Source organism: Anomalospiza imberbis, chromosome 1 (assembly GCF_031753505.1).
Source record: "Anomalospiza imberbis isolate Cuckoo-Finch-1a 21T00152 chromosome 1, ASM3175350v1, whole genome shotgun sequence".
NCBI classification, from domain to species: domain Eukaryota; kingdom Metazoa; phylum Chordata; class Aves; order Passeriformes; family Viduidae; genus Anomalospiza; species Anomalospiza imberbis.
Window position 1 is genome coordinate 11,698,877 of NC_089681.1, and position 24,364 is coordinate 11,723,240.

A 24,364-nucleotide genomic window follows, 5' to 3' on the forward strand; every position below is an offset into this window, starting at 1 on the left:
TGCTCACAACTCCTCTTGAGCAGCTTGTTTCCAAAAAGAGCTGCTGCCTTTGTGTGCCCCAGTCAGGAGGTTGTTTCCACCAAAACTGGAGTATTGTGGATGGTGGTGGGAGGCAGAGGAAGGTCACTGCCAGCCCCCCAAAAGGAGAAGAGTGCCAAGCAAAACTCAAACCTCTGTAGGGGACTGGTAGCTGAGCCTGCAAGGCTCAGTTGTGTGCTGTAAACATAGAGTGGAGCAGCAAGCTGCTGTGGGGTTTGGAGCTGCTCTCAGCTGTGCAGTGATAGGCATCAAGAAGTGTCTTTTGTATTTGAAGATGACTGTCACCATGCACTGAAATGCACTTGAATTTGTTGGTCTGAAATAGTACTGATGTGAGCAGCATTGCATCAGTGTCTTCACATGACAAGTGGCATGGAGCAATAGCTAATAGTTTTGACTTCCCTCAGAGGTTTGCCTTTGTCTTCAAAATAAAATATTAAGAAATTGAGAGGCAGTGTTTTTCTCTCTCATTCCCCCACCCATACCCCAAAGGGTGGAAGCAGTGATCCTGCAGACAGAGGCAGGGCTATTGCTTTGAGCCTATGTGCTTCTGCATGGTGACAGAGTTTAACCCTTTGGAACCCATCAAGCACACGGCCAAACAGCTGCTGCCTATTTACATCCTACAGCAGCTGCCCTCAGCCTTCCCTTCCACAGCACCAGCTGGTGTGGAAGCCACAGAGAAAAGCCTCTGCACCCACACGTTCCTGTTCCTATGAACTGCCTGTGGATTGCTGGCTGGCTGGGAGTCTTCATTGCAGGTTATTAAAAGAGCACCCAAGTCTGGTGTGCCTGAGAAATGCACCAGTGTTTCTGTGAGTGGTTGCTTTAAAACTGAGGGGAAAATACAGATGCTTTATTTATTATAGCTTCTATTCTATTCTATTCTATTCTATTCTATTCTATTCTATTCTATTCTATTCTATTCTATTCCATTCATCACAGCTTTTCTGTGAGTGAGGAAAGGGTTTCATTTGCAGGTGACCATTCACAGTAGTGGAAAAGTTGGTTGTCACTCTGTGTTTCATATCCATTTGTGAAATTCTCCATGTTTTAGATGCTTTGTTTGCCCTTTAATCCCTGGAACCCTGCTTGGCCCAGGAACTTACAATAATTTTTTTTAAGTTCCTTTTAGCCCCCACCCATCTGAAACACTGCATTTTATGTTAACCAGATGAGAATTAAGTAGCTGAATACAGTTGATGAGGGCTGTTCCAAATAGCTCCTGGTATTCCCTAGCTCAGTGTTCAGGTTGTATGGCTTGGTTCCTGTGTCTGAAGGGAGTTTCCTTCTGTATTAGAGACTGAACAAATACTTTCCTCTGCAGAGTCTTCTGACAAACTGGTGATAGGAAGCCTGGTTTCACTAAATCATGGGAGAATGACCCACAGTGGCAGAGCTTTGATGTGGTGGTGCACTGGCACAAGGAAGCTGTTGAACATTAAATTATGCCATTGCTGTTTGGGATCAGTGAGCTGCCTCTTAATACTCTGGTTTGGTCATGGGACAAAACTCAGCAGTTGAGATCTGTGTTTCTTCACTGCCATTTTAAAACAACCCAAATGAAAGAGTTTGAGCTTACTTGATGTGCAGATCCCTTTGAGGCAGAAGAGCAGGGCTGCGGCTCAACTGAGCGGTGACTGGTGCTCTCAGCAGGGCCGCAGTCCTGTGACTAACGCAAGTTTGGGATATTTTTAGTGTTCTTCCTTGAGTTGTTTGCCTGGTCCTCTCTGCACTTGGTTAGTGCTGTGAAGGTCACACAAAGATAATAGACAGTTGTAAAGAGTGCTGAGAGGGCCAGCTGGTCGGGATGGCACTCCACCAGCAGAGCTCTGCTTTTGAGATAGAGGGATTGGGAAGGGCTGAGAAGTACTGGCATGCTGCTTTCAAGATATCAAACCCAGCTTTCTTCACACCTCTAAGATAGGAAATAGGTATGTGCCAGGAAACAAATCCAGGCATCAGAAAAACAGCGACCTGGTCAGTTTGCCTGAAAGGATTAGGGAGTAATGTACAGCCTGCAACCCAATAGCCCGGATCTCTTATCTTGCATACTTCCCATTCAGCAGGGAGTAGCAGTCGCAGGGAGTAGCTGTGGAGGGGAGGGGATCTGCCATCACTGAATGTATTGACAAAGGGAAATGGCAGGAGACTCCCTTTACTGCTGGAGTCTCCTGTAATCAGGTTCCCCCAAGTGTTTGTTTTTCTACTTCTTACCTTTCATCTTGCATTGTGAGTATTAAAATTGCTCTTGGTGGAGGGTGAAATTAATCCATCCCAAGGACTGCTGCTGTCCTTACACAATGCTGCTGTTCAGGTGACTGGGAACTTAATTGTCTGGCAACATCTCATGAAGAGACCCTAAAACTCCCTAAGGAGATCAAGACTGAAGGGAAAGTATGCAGCTGAAGCCATGTAAGACTGTCTCTCAGGAAAAACCTCTGTGAAAAGTGTGGAAGAAATCAATAAAATAAGTCACCAAAATAACACAGTGGTGTGTTATCAACTCCTTTCTAGCTACCAGTGCAAAGCACAGCATAACTGGAAGGAATTCTTATTTGGGAGCAAATAAGAATACAAATAATAAATGGGTTTTTTTTCTGTGTGTACTAGATATTGAATGAAAATATGTTGGACTACCTTCAAAGCAAGAACCATGAGTGAATTGCTCTAATTTACCTTGCAAAGCAGAATTGTTTTTCCTATATCCTCTGTCTGGAATTGCCTCATTCACGGGACATTCAGCAGAAGCAGGTCTTGACTCCCAGCTATTACCTCCACTTCTCCTCTCCATTTACCCAGGTTCTCTTGAGGGGATGAGAGATGCCTTTCATTTTTTGGAAACTTCTGGCTGTGCTGTTGTGTCTGTGGTTTCCTGAGGAATGGTTGTGTGGGGTTTCTGAACAGCTGCTCAGGGCAGACCCAGGCTGACAACACACCAGCCTTGGAACTCTTTCCATTACACTATCAGCATTTCCCCTGAGGCAGGACAGCTATCTGTCTAATGGAATGACACATTTTTCAGCACTGTCAGTCCTTAAATATCAAGTAAGTGAATTAATAGAGAGCAGGTGAATATTTCTTCAGAAGAAAGTTTAATGTCATGTAGCTGTTTGATGCATTGCCTCTGGTGCAACTGTCTTGTCATAAAACCTGACATCATTTGTTCAGTTGTCTTTCAGAATTACTTGCTGCTTTTCAGGTTTGTTAATTATAAGTGATGTTACACATAGTCTAATATGAGCTAGAATTACAACTTTCAGATTGACTGCACAGAAGGAAAGCACATTTCACTAGGAGACAGTGCAGCCTTCATCAGTGTACTCATTTGTTGATTGACAAATATCTGAAGGAATGACTTACTAGGATTGCTCTGGCTCCAGCATTCAGTACAAATAGGTCTTTTTGAGTAGCATGGCACTGCCACAGAAGCCTTTAATCAAACAATTTGAATGGGCTTTCTGCTCTGTAGTCACTGCCTTAATCCAGTGATGCAGGTGTGAAACCACACTGCAAACTGAGGAGCTGTAGTGTTGTGAGGAGGGTGATGGTGCTAAGCTGATGTTGCTTGCTCAATTGTGGAGCATGAACTTGTAACCTTTATCAGGGCACTGTTTCTCCCAATGAGGCTTTTTACTCCAAACCCAAAAAAGGCAACAACGAAAGCCCCACTCCTTTCCCCCACAGTAACAAACAGTTTGTAGGAGTGGTGTGAATCAGCTTTCATAAAGTATATTTCCAAGGTATATTCCCTGTCAGTTGGACAGGAAAAAGTGGGTTGGAGAATCAGATGTCCAGTGAATTGACCTCTAGACAGAAGCAGGGGCTCTTAGGAACATATGCAGTGAGATAACTGCTGACTGCAGTTGAGGGTGAATGCAGATAAACCTCTCCTGCTGTAGCTTGCTGCAGGATAAATGGCTTATTAGGGCATAGATGCAAGAGTGTGAAATGTGGGCTTGTGGAGTTCATGTGGTTGTATGAGAAAGGTACTATGGAAAAGGAAGTTGTAGCAATTTCTTCCTGTCTCCTCTACTTGTTAAGCCACAAACTTTGAAGAGGGATCAAAAAATCCAAAAGGGGATGTCTTGATCATTGAGCTGCCCCTATTGGGAAAATCTCATTGTGTTGAGCAGGTAGCTTTTTCATATATCACAGAGAACCTTTGTCCTGCTGCTTCTCCCCCAAGACTGCAGACATGAAGTAAATGCACCAATATAAAATGGAGTCCTTTGCCTCTCACTGAGCCATGTTCTTCCAGTACTGTGCATGTCCTTCACCTTCAGCGTGCTTTATCTGGACTGCCTGGGTATTTATATAATGATGCTCTATTGCATTCTGTTTTCCAGAAAAAACTATCAAATACTTTTCCCTATCTTTAAGTAGGTCAACCATTAATCTAATTGATTAACTCTGTAGGTAGTCAATTAAATTGATTTACTCATATATGGGGGGCATATTTAACCCATTGTATTGGTGTAAGTCACTATGTAGTTTTGTATAGAGGAGTTGTGAAAAGCTTTGCTGGACAGAACCTCAAGGGGAAAACCTAAAACTGAATAGGGGAGGCATTGCAAAAAGCAGTTGTACGCTGGTCTTTTAAAAACAAGTTCAAAGATGTTTTGGCCTGAAATTTCAGACTGTCAGCTCATGGGTGTCTTCATTGAATGGTGAAAGTTTGAGGGTGTAACAAGGCTGGAAACTAACCCATGAAATGCCCCTCTATTTTGACAAAGGAGTCACTGAAAGATAGTATTTTTAAAGATTGGTTCCTCTGGGGAGTTCAGCAGCCACTGCACTTTCATGCTGGAAGCCTGAAGTAGCCATAACAGCTTGTTTGTGTTGTTGAGGAATGGACCATCATTCAAAAGCTGCCATGAATTATCCATGGAAAACAGCCCTTAGATAGGAGCCCCTTGGTGGTTGGTTAGTATAATTAATATAAGCATCTTGCTGCAGCTTTACATTTTGGTTTAGCAACTTCTCAATTTGAGAAGAGTCTTGGGACTGCCTAGATTTCAATTATCTCCCTGATGCTGGAGGTGGGGTTTTAACTTGATGTTAATTACATTCCTCAAGGGAACTGCAGACGGCAGGCAATGGTTAGGGTTGTGCAGACAGCACAGCTCACACCAAACATCAGAACCCAAAGCAGATGTACCATTTAGGAGTTAAAAAATGCTATGCTACTTGCTTTTTATTTTAGAAAGCCTTTTTTTTTAAGGCGGCCTTTGTGGGATGCAGCAAATATGGAGTGTTACTGGGCTTGTATTCAAATAATGTTTTCCAAGATTTTTTCAGGTTTATTGTGGATCTTACTACAGACTTGATTAAAAGAATTCCAGTACAGGAGAATGTGAAAACATGAACTGAATGTGCTGTAAACACTGAAAAGCTAGAAGATAGATCAATTTCTTTACTAGGTTGAGCCTTCAGTTCAGTGCTCTCTCTTTAGGCAGATGCAGCATGCAGGAAATGCTGTGGAACAAAATCCCTTGGGAAATGTCTTAGGCATTGCTGTCCAAAAAGAATCCTGTTGGCTTTGCAGAAAGACCAGCTAGAAGATGGAGGGGAATTTGAGAACAGAGCAGACAGAAGCCTTTCCTCTAATAAGCAGAGGCAGCAGCATCAGCCAGACCCATGGTCACAAATGAAACTGTGAGGGTCATTTTGAACTCTGTAGCAGTCCCAGTCTCACAGAGCTCATTTGTCCAGCATATCCCAGTGTTCTATTTAATGATCCTGTGAATTGCTGCTATTTTCTGTTCTTGGGAAAGAAGTGATGCTGGGCTGATGACCTGGTGGATACAAACACCCTTGGTACTGCTATGAGGGGAGGTGCATAGGGATGGCTTCGTGGGGCTATTCTTTCATAGTGGGGAGGTTGTAAGGGTGGAAAAAGGGAGGCAAGCAATGCTTGGCAGTTGGGAGTTAATTCAAAGAATGTTTTTTCCTTTTGTCTGACAACACAGCCTCCTCCCAATTTTCCCACACAATTTCACAATTAAAAACATTTCAGCACTGGCTTCTTTATGCACTTCTGCAGTTTCTGGAGGCAGATGTGCTGAATTCTGTTGCTGTTTTTTTTTTGCTTCAACATGGCCCATGGTCCTTCATGCCTAATAGGTCTTCAGTATTCAAAACATGGGGAACTGGGATAAGGCACAGCTCTCTTTATTATGAACAGCAAAGCATACACCCTTCTGAGCAACATCTTTGTTCTGTAAATGCCTTTGCCCCCACAACCTGTTGGAATATGGGTAGATATTGATACCTTTTTATAGATGGAGCAAGTCAGCTTAGTGTGCTGGCTTTATGGCTGTTCTTTTGAGAGGGGAAATTGAGTTAGTGTTACCATGACCAGGCTTTCATGCAAAGCTTCCATTTCCAAAACTCTTTCTTACTTGTTTTATCAGCTGCACCAGATCTTATCAAAACCCAAAACCCAAGCCAGCTCTGACTATTAGCTTAATGGTTTAATACCAGCTTCTCCATAAAGTAGAAGAAACAGGTTATTTAAAAGATGTAGGTCAGATTGGTCTGCTGTTTTTCAGTGAGATTATGTAAGCACATTATTATTACTATCAAGATGCTCAAATGCAGGAGATGCACCTAGGGCAGGACGTTTTTCTGTGTGTTCCTCCTTGCTTCCTGAGGTTCTATTGCAAAGTATACTCTAAGGAGATTTTTTTTGTCTTTACTTCCAAACTTGACATTAAAACCAGAGTATTTCTGCTGACTCTTTTAAAATGGTATTCTTAATGTAATTGTTCCACTACAAGTTTAAGCTCAGGTTAAAAATGAAAATGTTTTCATCGTCCTTCTGCAAGAGGGGTGCAGTATAAAATGAAAAGTAAAATGAATGCTAGGTAGCCAGTCCATCCCTAGGTTTTGGTTATCAAAGCTAATAGCTGCAGAAAGTAAATTGCTTAAAAGATTTTTAATTCTGCTAGAGAATTGCTTACAATTTAAAGTCCTGAGTTGTTTTGTTGGTGTAAGGACAGATAACTATGTAATACAACTTCCGCATTATGGGAAGACTAGGCTGTGTTAAAAGTACAAATAGATGTTTATGAACATTTAGGGCTATTTGCTGTAAAACTCTGAAAGGATCAGTAAATATTTAGGGCAGCCTTTTTCCTGAGACAGTAAAATCCATAGGTGCCTTCTTTGGGAAGTGAGGAAAAGGGCAATATTTACATACAGAAAGGAGGCAGATGCTCATCTGCTGGAATCTCAGCACTGCAGAAAAGGTACCATTTACAATCTGTTGTAAACTCTGGTGTTCAAAGGGCAGCAATAAGACTCCCACTCAGCAATGAAGCTCAAGCAAGTCTTTCTACAAATCTGTCCCTTTGCTTAGTTGTTGTTAATTGGTTTGGTAATTGTTGTGACAGCTTTCTGTGGAAGCAGCAAGCCACTGCATTCTGGAAACAGCTTGGTAAATTCTTGTCATTTTAACTGGCTGGCTTTAATATTACCATTCCACAAAGAACGGGTGGGGAAAATAGATTTTGGTGTTACTCTGAGAAGGTGGAAACAGGCAACCATGAATTTTATCAATCCAAGCAAATGACATGCTGCACAGCCAGGTTCAAAATTCATAGTCCTCTTCAAAAATAATTCTTACGAGTCACAGAAATAAAGACTTTTGTGTGTGTGTATGTGTGCGAGAGAGAGAGTAATCATGGAAAACTGCACCACCCTTGGAGGAAGGAAACAGATGGCAGGAAGAGCTTCCAGATACTTGACAAGCTGCAACAGACTTAAATGCAGGCAGTGATAAATGGGCATGAGACTGGGTTTTGCTGTAGCTATTGTTGTTTAGTCTTGTTAAAATGCCTGATGTGGTCTATGTTAGCAGTACCAAAGTTTTATGTTCTCTGCTTTGGTGGTCCTTTGTTTAGCTGCTGTGGCCACTGGGGTGCTATGAATGGGAATGAAGATCCAGGCATTTCTATGAAAAATGACATTTCTGCACAGCACTAATAGCAGGATTTAATGTTGAGTTAACAGCAAGGGAGAAGTGAAACTGAATTTAATTCCTGCGTCTGGATTATTCCAGTCTCTCTGGCAGAAATGGCCACGTGAGGCTAATAATGAAAAAAAAGTTTTTGTGTGTGTTTGAATGATTCATTCCTCCACCATCCTCAAGTGCAGAGTTAGAGATGCTGTGATTTCTTATCTTGGGAACTTTATCAGGGGCAGAAATGGGTAGCAGTTGATATTTTATACTTTGCACAGAGTGCTAGGAGCACTGGAGAGCAGCCTGCTGTGCAGCTGGTGTCTGTCCTGTAAGCAGTGCCCGATTTCATGTTATTGATTATAACAGATTACAAACCAGTGCATACTGAGGAAATCCTGTGGCTTCTGATAGACCTACCAATGTGGACTTCTGTGAAGCTGTTTGGACCTAAGTGAGTAAACACAGCACCTCCTCCTTTTAGGTAGGGTAGAGCGCAGCTGATTTTCCTTCTCAGGTTCAGCCTGCTGTTGTGCAAGAAGACAACTATGCTGCAATAAAGCTAAAACCATCAAGCCTCAGCATGAGGGTAAAACTCCACAGGGTTATTTAGGCATGTGACTTCTCATTGCTTAAATCCTCTAATACTTAACAAAAGTTTCCTCCTGAGTTTGCAAAGTGGTTTTATAGGGCAGTTTAGCCTTTTTACCCTGCGTGCTCTTTTCCCTTCCACTAAACTGTCTTGTGGCCTGTCAGACCTGCTTGAGTTTGTTTTCAGCTGTGAGGTGAAGTGTAATGTTACTCAAACTCAGCTCGAGAAGGAGCTGCTTTATTTCCAGGCAAGGCAGAGCGTGGGCAGGGAGCTGTGCAAGCTGTGTACGTGACTGAGGACAGCTAAGTAAGCAGGTACTTAACATGAGCAAGCAGTTGAAGGAATGCAGGCTGGGACAGATGGCTTTGGGGCAATCTGAAGAACAGGGAAGGCAATTAAGTTGAAAAGTGTTTGCCTATGTATTCTTACAGCCTGGGTTTCACTGCTATCTGGATGGCTTCTCAGTGATGGTGCAGTGCTGTCTGAAGTGATCAGCTTCACATCCACCAAGTAGCTGTGTGCAACCAGGGCTTCTCAGCCAGCAGCATTTGGACTGAGGAAAAGCCAGGGGATTGTATAAAGTTCTGAAAGTTAGTTCTAGAAAATATGGCTAGAAGGAGCTGAAGCCAGTCTGTTGTGTACTGACTGTTAGAATGAAAACATCTGGGTGAGGTGCTGCTGGTTCCACACTGAATACCCAGACCCTTCTCTGCACAGGTAGTGTAGAATTGCCCATAGGGAAGGTCTTAGAGATGTCCTGGACCACTTAGGGCTCTAAGTGCTTCAGATAGTTAAGTGTGAATATGATGGCCTCCTTTGAGCAGGGGAAAAAAAGCCCTAAGGAATTGCTCCTCTTTTGCAAAGTCTCAATTAAAGTAGAAAGTCAAATGTCTGTGTCCTCACTTGACTTGCTGATGTAATATTAGACTGGACTGTAGAAAGTATCTGATGGAGCAACCCTGATGATACCAGTGATCTGCAACAGAGATGAGTTGCTATGTAGCATCTGATTGAAAAGGTCATGGAATAAGATTTGTTTATTTGTGATCTGCATTATTCCTTGCTTCTCTATTTGCAATGGTCAGATTTAATGTTAGTCTGAAGTGATTGTGTTCTGTAGCAAAATAACTTCAAAAAATTAGCTGTTCTATTCAGCATGCTCTTAAAGCAGCCCTTTCTAGCAATGGTTTACTTCAGCCTGAGCTTGCTGGTTTGGGTGGTTTTTTTTTGAACTTTAATGACAATGCTTCGAGATTGAGGTGCTTTTATTATGGGTGCTTTAGTTCTGTTGGCGCGTGTTAGGTAACTCAAAGGGCTCCCTGCAGAGAGGGCTCCCTTCCGCCTGTGCCTGCATCAGCAAATGGAGATGCTTTTTAAGTTCGTGGCAGCAGTTCAGTGGGAACTGAGGACTACAGACAATCTTTTGTTGGGAGGAGAATACTAAGGATGCCTGGTTTGCTTTTTGTTAATTTTTTGATAGTTGGATTACTCTTTTTATTAATGTCTTGACAGTTATTTACTTTAGCATCTGTCCAAACAAGAGAAAAAAGTAACTGGCTATTGTGGAATAGGGCTAAAATGTATTGAATATTATCTCCAGTCCAGTCTTTTACTGGCCTGGAATAGCGAAAGAAGTAGGGGTGTCCTTAAATTTTCCTTCATGGGTAATAAAGATGGCAAATAACATATTTAGTCACACCAGGATTATGGTTAATCCTGTAGGTCACATCAAAAGACATCTCTATCACTGAAGTTGCATACCCAGGTTTTTGCCTCCAAGGCTTGTCCACTCATGGAGTCTGTGATCTCCTGGCAGCATATTTACTAGGAAAAGCTACCTCCAGGAACTACTAGTCTGCCTGGTGTGAAACAATTAAAAAACTGAAAAGATCTGGCGAGTGTCTCCCTGGTGAGTCACTGGGCAGAGGGAAGCAGGGCTCTGCATCATCCTCCCCAGCCTTGCCAGGTGCTTCACTGCCTACCTGAGGGTACAGACGCTTAATTTTTAAGAAGTGAAACTGTTCCTTTGTGATCCAGACAAAAAACTGCTGTCACTTATGCAAAAACAGAATTCCTGCCTGGTTTTGTTTTGTCTCCTTTGGTGTTTGTATTGGCTTGGCATTTCCATATTTTGTATCCAGTGTCATTATTTGTTTCTGGGAAGAAAGTTTTGCTTAAACTTTAATTCCTGCAATTTGTTTGTTTAAACTTGTTGGCAACTTCGAATGCTGCAGTCTGCTCCATATGCTAGTATCAGTGTTGCTATTAGTGACTGCTTTCCAAAGTAAAAAGCAGCAATTAGACAGGGAATGTTTTTTATGAAATACTTGGGAGTATTCTCAGTTATAATAATATTTGGGAATATTTTTGAGCTATTTTGTGGCTAGTTTTTAATAAATGTAGGGTTACTTTGTGGCTGGTATTTAGTCAAGATTGTACAGAGCTGAACCCAGTTAAAGTTGTTTTTTTTCCCCTCCACAGACTTGCAATGTATATGCTGGAAATAATCCATATATAAAAAATATAGATAATCATGATAACAGTATGGATATGACAGGCTACAGCTGACTTGAGCACAGCAAAAGCTTTGAGGACAGACAGACATGTGTTTGTACATGACAGATGAACAGTGAGTTCATTAGAGAAAAATCATCATGGTGTATGTTGTGGCTTACCAGGTTAGCTGTGACAGCTGGACAGGTTGGCCAATCTGAGACTGTAGCTGGCATTTCAATAGCTCAGTGGAGTCAGTCTGTGAAGGTTGAAATAGCATGAGCCTGATGAAAGGAAAGGTCAAAAACTAGAATGCAAGCAATGATTTTAAGAGTCGTTGGTAATACCAGACTAGTGGAAGGAAAGCCAAGTCTGAACAAAGCAACAGGACACATGTATCAAATAAGGAGATATTAGCATTACCAAAACCCAAATTTAGTTATGAGTGTCAGTACTCAGACAGATGGGAAGAGCCATTTTTGCTGCTTTCAGAAGGAAAGTAAGGATCAGGAGAAAGAGTTGAGAAGCAGAAAGCAGCACCCCCCGCCCCCATGCCCCCATGGCTGGGTCTGTCAGTTGGGTGGCTGTGTCTCCAGTGATCAGGAAATGGGGCTAGAGGGGACTTTGTGACCTTTTTTCAGCAGTGGTTCTCTTAAAGTAATGCCTGAACCTCATTAAAAAATAGAAGTGATCCAAGATGTTAGGGAACAAGACTGAATAGCTAATTTGAGTAATCCACACGAAGTTGTTTATTTTATGTTTAAATTTGAGAATACTGAAAACACAGATACTTTGTTCAGTGGTTGAGGATGCTTCACTCCAGCTGATCACAACAAAAGTATTTCAGTGGGAATTTGGTCCCCCAGGAGGAAGCTGAGCAGAGTGCAGAGAGCAAAAAGCCTGGGGGATGGAGCCATGTATGACTCCTGGAAACAGCTGGAGCGGGAAGAATGAGGAGAAAAATGAGAGAAGACTAAACCACAAGAAACAAATGAACGGGTAATTAAAAGAAGGAGGATGGTTGCTTGCTCTGAAGACAGCTGGCAGACTGGGGGAGAAGGGAATGGTTTGCTGAATGTTGTCCAGAGAAGGTAATTACTTCTGGCTTTGAGTTCTGGCTCTCATTCTTATAATATTTAAGGAATACATCTATGTTTTTCATGATAAGCAGCCTGAAAGCAAATGCTGGAAATTTTCCATCTGTGGAGAAACTTCTTTGCTGTGGATGTATTCCATGAAAATGAGTGGGACTGAAGCAAAATCCATTAAAAAATTCCTCTTTTTATTGGAATAAGAGGTGAATGCTCTAGACCAGTTGAAATACCCAGTTTAAAAAAGTGCTTAACTGCTGAATTCCTTTCCTAAAAAACTAAGTAACATATGCAGATTTTTCAATACCAAAGTCAGTGTACAAATTAAAAGAAGGTGTTGGAGGAAGGCAGTACAGGGTGTATTTTGAAAGTTAGGGTTTAGATGCAAGAAAAAGAGCAATCACACTTGATGTTGGATTGGCCTGCTATTATAATAAATTAGGATGATTGCCCTTGCTGTGCATGTTTCATTTTGCAATTTTGCCTTCATCTGGGCTTACTCCATGGTCTCAAGAGCAATCACTGGATGTATCCATCTGTAGTCTTAAGTAGGTATATTAACTTTTGCTTCTATTCAGAGAGCATGTGTATTTTGAGGAGATTTTTGAAAATACCCTGTTGCTTTATCTTACCTCATCTTGTACTCAATTCAGACCAGAATTTCAGATAGAAATTCCTGTAATGAGAGCTCCCGGATTTGACTGGGAAGCTTTTGTGCCCAGAACATTCTGGCAGGTTGTTCAAATCTCAGATTTGGAAGCCTGAGTGGGGATGAATTTATTGCTTTCCTTGGTACACTGGGTAATCTGACCCAGCTCACTTCTGCTGAAGAGAAGCAAGAATTGGCAAAACAAACTCAGATATTTATTTACACTGTCATTTGGGAAGAACACCATTCTAACAAGCTATTTGAACAAACTCAGATGAGAGGGGGAGAGTTGGGGTGGACGTCTTCAGACTGCACTGCACAGTGATGAGGACACACAAAGTCACACACCACGGCAGCATCGTTCACGAGAACAAGGAGCAGCCCAGGCTTCCTGCACACCAGGGCTGCAGGGACAGCACCTGTGTTAGGCTGCTGTGCCTGCAGCTCTGAACACAGGCTCTGCTGTGCAGGGAGACAGGGACTGCCAGCCCTGCAGTGCAGAAGTCTGAAATACCCCTCTGGAGGGCTGTGGTGGTGTAGTCGCTGCTCTGATCATGACCCTTAATGTCTGGAGATAATTTTGGCCCAGCTGTTATAAATTAGAAACCACATTAGACTTTATTTCATCTGTCATGTAGTCAGTGATTAAATTTTACTTTTCTGTATTAATAACTGTCTGCAGGAGACAGTTTTTAACCCTACTTTACTGCTTCAAAATAAAAACCTACATGCGTTAAATTGCATGTTGCATAGAACCTGGGAACAGGTTACCGGATTGTGCAGCTTCCTACAGGGTGACACTTCCAAATCTTGAATATTAACACAGAAAATGGTTCCTGGGGGACTATTAAGGATGTCTGAATAGATAGTAGATTTGCAGATTGTTGAAAATATCTGAGAGCAATGTCTCATATTTAAGTGTATATGTGTTTGTAGTGGGTTTCTGTGGTTGATTGTTTAGGAGGCATCATCTTCTTCATCTTCTGCTAACCTGAAATACAGCATCTGAAACATCCCCCCCAACAATATTTATCTTCTGTCAAGTATGACTGTCAGTTGGATTTTGTATATTAAACTGGTTTGTTTCCATTTTTAAGTTTGGGGTTTGGATATATTTATATAACCTTGTCTAGGGAAAAGTCCTTAGCTATATGTTTGCATGGAGTTTCTTAGAAGAGCAGGGATAAAGCTGTGGTGGTACTTGCAGGCTGTGCAGAAAGCCCCTCTAAACCACTTATCTTTGAAGGTGCCACATATGAAATGTGAAGGTGTTGGAAGTTACCCAGGAGAGCACAGCATAGAAGATAAAAAGAGGATATAAAGCCTTTCACTGGAGGCTGCTGGCTTTTAATGTCTTTGTGCATGGGAGAGAACTCATTTGTAGACTCCACCCAAAGGATGGGTGTCAGTAGCAAGGGGAGGGGACATTCAGGGGGCTACTGGAGAAAAGTTGCCACCACTCTCCACCCCCACTTCCCAGTCTGAGGTTACTATTCCAGATTATGATGGAAGAAACCATGGTGGGAGAGAATTCTGCTTTTGCTGTGTGGCATGTGAAGAGAGGACTGTCCTTTGCAAAGTTACTTTTCTGGGTCCCATCTCATGTTTTCTAAATTCTGTGTTTAAAATCATCTTCATGTGAAGAAATCTCTCTTGTTCCTTAGTAGCTTCAGGCGGGTTTTTGAACATTGAATTTCTACTTACACCAGTTTTAAATGTTTTGCATCAGATTAAGCAACAGCATGTTATTGGCAGTGCAGCCTCTTTGCACATCAAATGGTTGTAGAAGGTGGCAGATACTGTAGTTGGGAGCTGTGTAATAGGAACAAAGTCTTGTCACACTGAGCTCTGACATCTGGGGAGGTCTGGATCCACACTGTGTAGTGTGGAGCTGACTCCAGCAGGGAAGCTTAGCTTCCTCCCAATCTTTGCCCTGACTTGCAGTGCTGCTGCAGCAAAGCTGGGGAGCCCACACAGGACTGGAGGACAGTTTTTGTGTGTGTTTGTTAACTTCACTGCACAGTCACCTACTTGAAAGGAAAAGATAATTAAAGAAAAATAAATAGGGTGGGTAGGGAGTGAAGGAGACCTCTGTTTTTTCTGTGGCACTAGAATTCACAGTTTCATATTGTTTAGACCTTGTTAAAAATGTTTTGTTCTGCCTTTGTTTTATATTGAATCCTCTGTGCTTGGTTAGCTTCTTTTCAAATTAAAAAACCCCTCCATACATGGATTGAAAGCTTTATCTGTTTATCTCCTCATTACAAAGACTGCCTATGAAATGTGCTGACAGGGCTTTTACTTTCTTGCTTTCTCTTCTCATCACATTTTCCACTGAAAGCCTCCCCTCTGCTATTTCTAGTTCCATAGTAAATGGGGCTTTCTGGTGGTGGAGGCTCTGGATGCAGTTCCTGGCTCCTCACAGGCTGTGTCCATTGCTGTGTTTGGGAAGCCTCAAAGCTGCAATTCAGGCAGCAAGGAGGCTGGTTTGGTGCATGGGCTTCATCCCCTGAAAGGCGTTTCTAACAGCCTGGAGGGGTCCCAATATCAAACATGGTGGGAAGCACATCACAGTCATCTTCCAGCTGGATATTTAACCAGGAGGCCTCCTTCTGAGAATGTGTGAAGTGAGCTGCTGAGACTGCTGAGGGAGAGCCTCAGTGGAATCTGAGCTTCTCAGGAAATGGTGTCAGGACTTCTAGAGCCACTTTAAGAAATGGCTGAACAATTTGCTTGAGGGGTAAAAAAGTAGGTACAGCGAGCATTATACCATTTGAACCATTTAGAGATTTCTAGTTACTGAGTATCCTTGCAGCCCAATCAAGTTCTGGTTACAGAAGAAATTGTGAAGAATAACTTTTGGTATAAGCTGTATTTTTACTAATGTAATTGAAATTCTCACAATAACAAGTGATAAAAATGGTGATTATTACCCCAGATGTGATAACGTCTGCTCTTGTCTGATTTTGTCTTGACACTGGACCAGTGATCTCCAGTCTTTGCTGATCTCCACCATTGATATTGATCATTGAGCATTGTTGCTTTGCTGTTGAGCATTGTTGTTTGCTCTGCTTTACCTATGACTTCTGTTGCACCCAGCACTTTTGGAGAACTTGGTGATTTGTGAATGACCACATCATGCAGTTGAAAAATATATGCATTTGTATATCTGTCTCTCTGTCTGAGAGTCTGTTTTGTTTCCATTTGCAGATCAAGAAGTTGCTAGATATAACTGAGTAATATACTGTGTGTTTCACTCCTGTGCACCGGCACCCCTTGTTTTCAACTGTGGCAAAAGAAGTTCAACAAAAAGAAAAAAAGAAAAATTATTTTTATTGTAATAAGCAGAACTGCAGAATTTTTGCAAAAGATGCATCACAGTGTTCATGTGCCAAGTCCTGGAAAAGACATAGTTGCCTGTGGGGTGAAAGCATGGTCATGGATGAGCAGAATAAACACTTTCTTCTGTTTTTTGCACTGCTTTCGCTTGCCCATCCCTTGTAAAAAAAAAATCCTGTGCAGCAACATGAACTTCGTGACATGTCATATGTAGAGCAGACAGCTGCAGGCTCAATTAATTCACCCCTCTGATTTTTTTCATAGTATTTTTTTTCCCAGGAGGCTGTAGTGACTTCCAAACCCTCACGGGTGAGTGGTGTTTATGGCTTGTTGACTTTGATTGAAGTGCAATGCAGAGTGCTGTTCACAAGGAGAGTGAGTTTGCATGTGAAAGTCTTCACTGGATGTCTTCACGGGTGGATGGCCTGAGCTGCTGGGTGCTCACAGCTTTACTGGCATCCGTCTTGCCCAAAGCAAATGGAATTTGGGTGCTGGGCCAGGAGGCTGAGCCTGCCTGTTGTTAAAGCGAGCCCTGGAAGGCAAAAGCAAGGAGCTGGCTATGGAAGCAGAGGGGAAAGTAAAGTATGGCAGCCCAGTGTGCGGGTTTGAGCCATGTGTGCTGTGAACACACCGAGGAGAAGCTGGCAGCTGCCTCTCGTCCCCTCCACCCCTACAATCCCCTGTGCCTGCTCTGGGTGAGCAGGAGGAGCAGCTCCGCAGTGCTCCCTGCCAGTGCACACACCTGTAATTCAGACACAGTGTCTGTGCCAGCCCCTGTGCCTGGTCTGTCTGACACGGGTGCCGTGTGCGACAGAGGAGTGGATGAGGAGCAGAGCCAAGAGCAGAGCTGAGGGCTCTTGCTGCAGAGCTTCTGAATTAACATGCAGGAGAGGGCAGAGCATGGGGCAGTGTGGCATCTTTGATGAAAGTGGGAAGCCACCAGTTTCTGGCCATTTGTCTGCTTTAGAAGCTGCCCTCCTTGAATGTGCTTCATCCACATCAATGCTAGTGGATCTGTATAGTTTTTATAGCAAGAGGGTTGTGTTATTTTTGTTATATTGTTTTGTCTGGGTTTGGTTTTTTTTGGGTTTTTTTTGGGTTTTTTTTTTTTGGTACAGTAAAAAGTGATTAAAGGACAGGCTGTGCTAGACTGACTGCTTCATTTTTTTACTTAATAGATTAGATTTTGTCCAAAGCACTGTCTCCCCTTCCCCAGTAGTAAAGCAGCATGATGCTGGATATGTGCCTGCTTCATGGTACCCTTTTTTAAGCTTCTGGCTTCTGACGTGACTGTGGAATATTCTAGTGAAACTGAAGTTATTTAAAAAAAAGGAATCTATTACATTTCAGGGATGTTTGGGCTTCACGCTTCAATAGTGCTAATTAGATATGTGACCCATTTTCATCCTGCTTTAGCTCCTGGGGATGGTGGAGCCTCATTATAAATAGAAGGACAGAGAATGCACATGTTCCTTACTCTAAATAGCTCCTTCAAAACATGCCCAAAGGGCTTTAGGGTGTTTTCTCTGTGGGCATTGGTTATGTTTTCTTTTTCTTTAAGTGAGGATGTGGGACAAGGGGAAATTTCTCTCTCCAGAAATAAATAATTGAATAATTTTTTTTCATTTGGAAAACCTAATGGCAAATCAAGGTCCTCTTGAACTCTAAGTTTGCTTTGTTTTTATTGACAAGGGAATAAACTTGATGTTTTTTTCAGAATAAAAATGTGTTTAATATTGCAGTAGCTTCCCATTAACTGGTATTTTTAGCTCACAGAATCTGTGCAGCTCATGTCTTCGTGGCATGCACTGAGTGGCTGGCTGGATGCTGACGAAAGGTAACAGTCATAAGAGGTACTTGTTGGGAAACATCCTGACAAAGTGCATGATGTGATGCAAAACTGAGGCTGGAAGGAGCAAACAGCCCATTCCAGAATCTGTCCTTGGAAAGCCCTCCTGTTCTGTGCTCTTCTCGGCAGGAATCAGTTCTTTCCAGTAAATCTGTAGTGAAGAGACACCCCCTATGACTGAAAATGCTGAACTCTCTTTGGAGTGAACCCTGGGTGAGATCTGGGGATAAGTGTATTAAAAATAATATAAATGAATAAAAGATAGCAGAGCGTTGCCAGGCAACTGTCAAAGGAGCTGTGGCTCCTGCATCTCTGGGCTTTGCTGAAATGACCTCTTACATTTTGAGCATCTTGCCTGCCTGTGGATGAAATGATTGTTCTGAACTTTGCTGATACACCTCTCAGGCAGCAGTTGAGCTTGAGTGAGTGCTCCTGTATTTATTGTTACAGTGCTGATGTCCCTGCCCTGTTAAAAAAAGAAGAATATGCTGAGGTGGATACAGCTCTTAGCAGAAGAGCACTTATTTATCACTGAATAAGTACATTTTTGTGATTTAGCTATGTCAGTAGGGTTAATCTGAAAGCAAGCAGAGAAGGAACTCTCCTGTCACTGCACTGTTAATGACAACACTAAACAAAAAGGTAAGCTAGATTTTACCTCTGAATTTACTGGTCTGAGGACTTGTCCATAAGCTGTAACTTGGAGGTTTGCTGTTAAAATTGAGTCTTGTAGCGAAGCAGGCTGTGTCAGAGGAATTTGAGGCAGGTTAGTCTAGCACTAGGATGGTTTTCTGGGCATTTTGCTGGGATCCTCTGAGAGGTCCTTTGGTGCAGAGGAATACAGGGCTGCACTGTGCAGCTCCTTCTTTTGCACGATAGTTTGATGTGTGCAGCAGATGATGAAGTTAACCTTTTCCGTTTGCAGAGGAGGAGGGAAATAACCTTTTCAAAAGCTGTGTTTATCAGTATAAACATAACTTTTTACATCATAAACATGAACAGCATGACTAGGTTTTGGGTGGCTGCTTTATTGCTTGTATCACATTCCCATTTGGAGTATGTTAGGTGCTGTCATCTGTCTGCACCATGAGAAAACTGCTGTCTAAAAATTCCCAGTGTACAACAGAATGAGAAAAATCACTCCTACAGGGAGTCTATGATGGAATCTTACAGTTATTTAAGCTTAATTCACTGTAGATATGTAGGACTAGACAGAGTGAGTAAAGGTTAATGCATTTATAAGGCTTTAAAGATCAGAAGAAAACTTGATTTAATTTCAAATTTGTGTTACATTGTGTGATGCCTCACTGCTAAGTATTTCTCAGAAGATGCTGGTGGCATGTTACATGGCTGTTTGCTTTGGTCATGGGTTATTTTGCATTTTTTTTTCTCACAAATCTATTTCCACATTTTTCCTCATCTTCACCACTTGTTTTTCTTAATTGTGCTGTTTTCATTGTTCTTCTGTATATGTTATTTTCAGAAATTTTAGCTCAGTCGGCTCACTGAAGACTTTGAAAAGAAAAAAAAATTGTAACTGGAAATAAATTCTGAATATTTTCCCTGCACTGAAACATTGACTAGAAGCTAGGTACTGCCAGGGCAGAGCCTTCAGCCTCGGTGGACTAACAGCTGACTGTGTCCTGTTAATTAATGCTGTGCTACGCAAATGTACAGTGCTCCACAGCTGTTGATAAGCAAGCTTTTCCTTGCAAAAAAAAAGTGATCATGAGGTGGTGATTTGGCTGAATGTTTTGAGTGCATATACCCAAACCCAGCTCCCTCCCCGGGAAAGCATCCGAGATAGCGGCGCTGCGGTGGAGGTTGTGTTGCCTGCGTGCTCCGAGAGGAATGCGGCTCCGTGCCGGGCCCGACGTGCCTCGCTGGTGGTTTGCATTCCACTGGAGATAGCGCCTAGGACTTTCTCTTGAGAAGAAAACCAGAGAACACCTGTTACTGTTGGCAGCTGGTGCCTCAACAGCAAACAGACAGACAGACGGACCAGGGCTCCTGCATTCCTGCCTACCGATTGCGTAGGCTTGGAAAGTCCAGCTTGGGAATAAAGAAATGATGTCTTAAAGAAAAAACAAGTGGTGTTTTTTGAGTCTAAATGGATTAGACTCGCTGTGGATCTGTTATCTAGGAATTTTCAGGGAAGCTGATGGACACATCCCAGAGGTGGTTTTATTTTTCCTTTAAATCAACTCACCAACTAAATAATGTTGAAATGGTGAATGTATAATTGATCAAAGCTTTCTTCTTTGGTGGGACTGAAGTATGAGCAGATAAGGAAAGGGTTTTTATGAAATTATGAGTAAGCATGCAGAATTTTGCTCTAAAGATCACAAAGTCCAGATATGTTCTCAGGCATAAAGACAAGTTACAAAAAAACCCCAAACTAATTAATTTATGTGTTTAGTCTTTCAAAATAGTATTTCAGGCTGGATGAAACAATTTTCAAATCTCCTGGATTGGACCTAACAGTAAATATCTATAAATAGCATGTTCCCCTGCAAGCAGTGTGTTTTACAGCCAGGCATGCAGGGAAGGGATGCAGAATTTAAAGCATGTGAACCAGGTTTCGTTGTTCCACTGGTAGAAAAAGAGCTGAGGGACCACGATAAACACCTGGGGAAGCTACTGGTGCATGTTAACAAGTGTTTGTTTTTGAAGACTTGGTGGTGTTACAGAAGCAGCATTTGAAGAGGTTGATCTGTAGAAGGTGTTTTGTTCCGCTGTCTGGCTCGATGGCTGGGTGCTTTCCCCAGCATGGGGATCATGATGTGCCCATAATTGCAGTTAAATGAACATGGCTGGCTCTCAGGCAAATGAAACCTAATTTGTCACAGCTGTCAGAATGATCATGTCATGTTTGTTGCCTTCAGGAGCAGTTTTGGGCTGCAAATCCTGTTAAGGTCACAGCTTTTTCTTGTTAAAAGTTGCACAGCATGTTTGCTGACCCTAGGATTTATCTTGGTGGGTTTTTTTAAAGGCAAACACACAAGTTCTGTCTCTTACATAAGCTGGGGTTGAGCTTCTGTGAACCTTAGTCATGTGGGCCAGAGCTTGTTAATTTGGTGGTCTTCAAGGACTTGAGCATAGCAGTAATTTGAGGGTTTGCATAGAGCAGTTGAAAGATTTGCTCACAGGTTTGTATGACCAAGATTTTGGAAATAATGCTTCAGCTTAGCTTTTAAAGAGCAGCCTTCCCAGGATTGAACACATAGTTACACTGCACATCAGCAGCAGCAAACAAAAGCAGCACAGCAGCTTTGAATTTTGCATTTGTGCCAGCAGGAGATAGAGTAGAATAAATCTAAGAGTCTATTCTTAATATCTCAGAAAAACAGAGTAAAGTGTAGGCTTCTTGAAATCCCCCTTAGTCATAATTTCAGTATATTTTATGGTTTTGTTTCTAGATTAACAGATTGGGTCAAAATTGAATAGAGCAAGTCCTGTTCTGTAAAACAAACAAATGCTAATTTTTGGATGTCAAGCCTGAGGGAGCACAGTGCTTTACTGCTCTATTCTTCATCTAAAAAAATGGAAGCAAGTTTTAATATAATTACTTGGATCCCTAAAATACCTGAGGCTAATTCCTCCTTCCTCTGTGCTGGTGGCTGTAGTAGAACTTCAGAGGGAGAGTTGAAGGGTCTGTGCCTGTAGATTATTAGAGTGCAAGGCTGGAAAATGTCAGTGGTGTTCATGGAGCTACCCAGAGTAGGAAGAGCTGAGCTTTTAACAGAGAGATCATGCAGACACATTGCTCTTGATGCTACACTTGGCTGTCCCTGGTTTTGGCCATTGCTGAGTCTTGGGGACATGGCCACACATCCCCTCGGGCTGCAGCTGCCCCTCTTTGTGCACCTGCCCCAGCCTGTCAGGGAGGACATTGGGGCACAGCTGTCTGCATCTGCCATCAGCTAGTGTCCCAGAGGGATGTCTGCAGGGCCATCCTTCTCCTCCTCCACCCTCTGTAGCAGTGTCCAGCCCTGGGCTCTCCATCTTCCCAGCTATGCTGGGGCTGGGGAGAGAGAGCAAAGCTGGCTGGGGGAGGACCAGTGCTGTGTGCAAGGGAGGGGGTAGGAAAGCAACTGCTGACACTGAAAAACTCCTTCTGCTCTTGAAATGAGTCTGCCTTCTTCCAGGCTTTCTGCCTGTCCTCCCCTCCCATGGCAGGAGTGCCACAGCTCACAGACTTTCCTTCATTACTGAGGAGCCTCAAACTGGCTCTGCTGCTGCCTTTACCTTGTTGTATGTATCATATACATGGAATTGTAGGGATGGAGTGTACCAGAAGACTAAATGGGGGAAGATGGAGCAGAACTGGTAAAAATATTCTCACAGAGCTGCCTTGTTAATGAAGATTTGAGCACATCTGGCTGCTGGATCATCAGCAGAAGGTGAACAGCCTCACCCTCAAAACTTTATTTGCATATATTTTTATCTCCCATTCTTTTTTCAAAATACAGATTGGCATTCAAGTATTCGTCCCTTCCATGACAAGAACCTGCAGTCCCCGATGCTCAATGCATAAAAAAAAAGCTTCAGTCTTTTGTGATAGTTACATGACAGTTTAACAGTTAATAGAAGAAAAACAAAGAGTTATGCATCTGCTTTTTTAGATTGTGAGGACATGACATTGCAAATAAACATTATAAGCTTTAGCTTAATGATTTATTGAAACTCATTTTTTCATTTTATTGTAGCTTTCAGTCTCTTACTGTGTAGCTGTCTGGTTTCCCCAGAGAACAGAAGACTAGCTCAGAGATATAAATCTCTGTTAATGATTTTAAATAGCTATCTATCTGTATATAATACATTTTTTTCCCTTTTGCCCTGGGCATTCGATCATGGGATTAGGAGAGGATAATCAATAATCCTAAATGCACAGCAGAGCCACTGTTGGTGGTGAGGGCTCAGAGCTGCTGCAAAATCCTGTCTCTGCTTTCCAGCCTCAGGCTAAGAGGCCTCTCTCCCTGCTGAGCATCGTGAGATTTCTAGCAAAAGTGGTCTCTCCAAGACCTTCAGCCTGCACTGCCTGCCAGAAGAGATCACTGTTTTTCCAGACAGCTCTTGTGAGCCGGTCACCTTAAGTCTCTTGTAGAACGAGAGAAATGAAGAGCTGAGCCGTAGCTTGTCTGGAACACTATGGGGTTCCAAGTTTTGTTTGTCCTCGGCCAACGGAGGTTGAGTGAGGCTTGTACAAATAGAAGAACCTGTTGTGAAGGAAGACATACTGTAGGCACCTGTACTAAGGAACATGCAGTGAATGTGAACAGACCCCTGGGCATTAGTCAGGATGTTCCTCATCTCCTGTAGTTTGTGTCTGAACCAGCCCTGGAGGGACCCTTTTCATCATGGAAAAAATATGTAGACCTTGGAGCTAACATTTCCATCTATTTGTTTCCCCAGTAATCCCAGGCAAGTTCCTGCAACTGGGATGCAGGACCAGCAAATACCAGGTGTGTTTAAAAGGGCAGGATTATTATGATTTCATATATTTTCTTTTGTTTTATTCACATTAATGATGTATCAGGAAAATACTGATTTAAGAGATGATGTGTGGCTGCAGGGCCATTTAGCTGTACTTAACCTTGGAGCACACTGGTTGTGACTGAATATTGCTTCACCTTCAAAGATCTCCAAAGGCTTGTGCAAATAAATTTGTTTACTATCCTTCTTGCACTGGAGACATGCTCCCAGCATGCTCCCAGCAGAGAAGCCAGCAGCAAAGTTAGTGTTAGATGGAAGTGTCTTCTTGTGAACTGAAGGTGCCAGTATCATTTTAGGTCAGATGATGTGGTAGTGTTGATTCAGATGAGAAATACTGAGGCTTGTGGACCACAGCAAACAAGCTTGGCCTACTGCCTATATTTAGTCTTGAAGGCCAGGTTGTACAGCAGGATGTGGGGTAGTGGTTATGGGACCTCTTTAGAAGGTCACTGTCCCCTGTACTGAATATACAGAGCACCAGAGGCTTGTATGTGCTCTGTAAGATACGGAAATCTGTAGCCTCAAGAGGTGGTGATCCTGCCATGCAGAGGAGTCTGGTTGTGATGGCAGATGTGTCATCATTTTATGTGGAAAACAGGAGGAAGAACAGACCTGCCATTGGTGGCTTTGTGCTCTGAAGGCTCTTCATTCCCCTCCTTCACTTCCCCTTTTGCTCCGTGTTGTTTCCTTTGGTCATTTATCACTGGTGGTAACAGTTGTCCTTGGAGGTAAAATTACCTGCTGTTAGTGTTCCCATGGTCATTGAGTAACTCACATGCCTGGAGTGCATTCTGAGCTTACTGGTCCTAGTACAGCAGTCCCAGCCTGGCAAATTGCTTGGCAACCTTACATG

At 42.6% G+C, this 24,364-nt stretch overlaps 1 protein-coding gene across 20 annotated transcripts in view; it reads left to right on the forward strand.

The window, feature by feature from the left end:
• Positions 1-24,364, forward strand: part of MTSS1 (MTSS I-BAR domain containing 1) — a 127,420-nt gene that overhangs the window by 46,392 nt on the left and 56,664 nt on the right. The gene's annotated exons all lie outside the window — the stretch shown is intronic.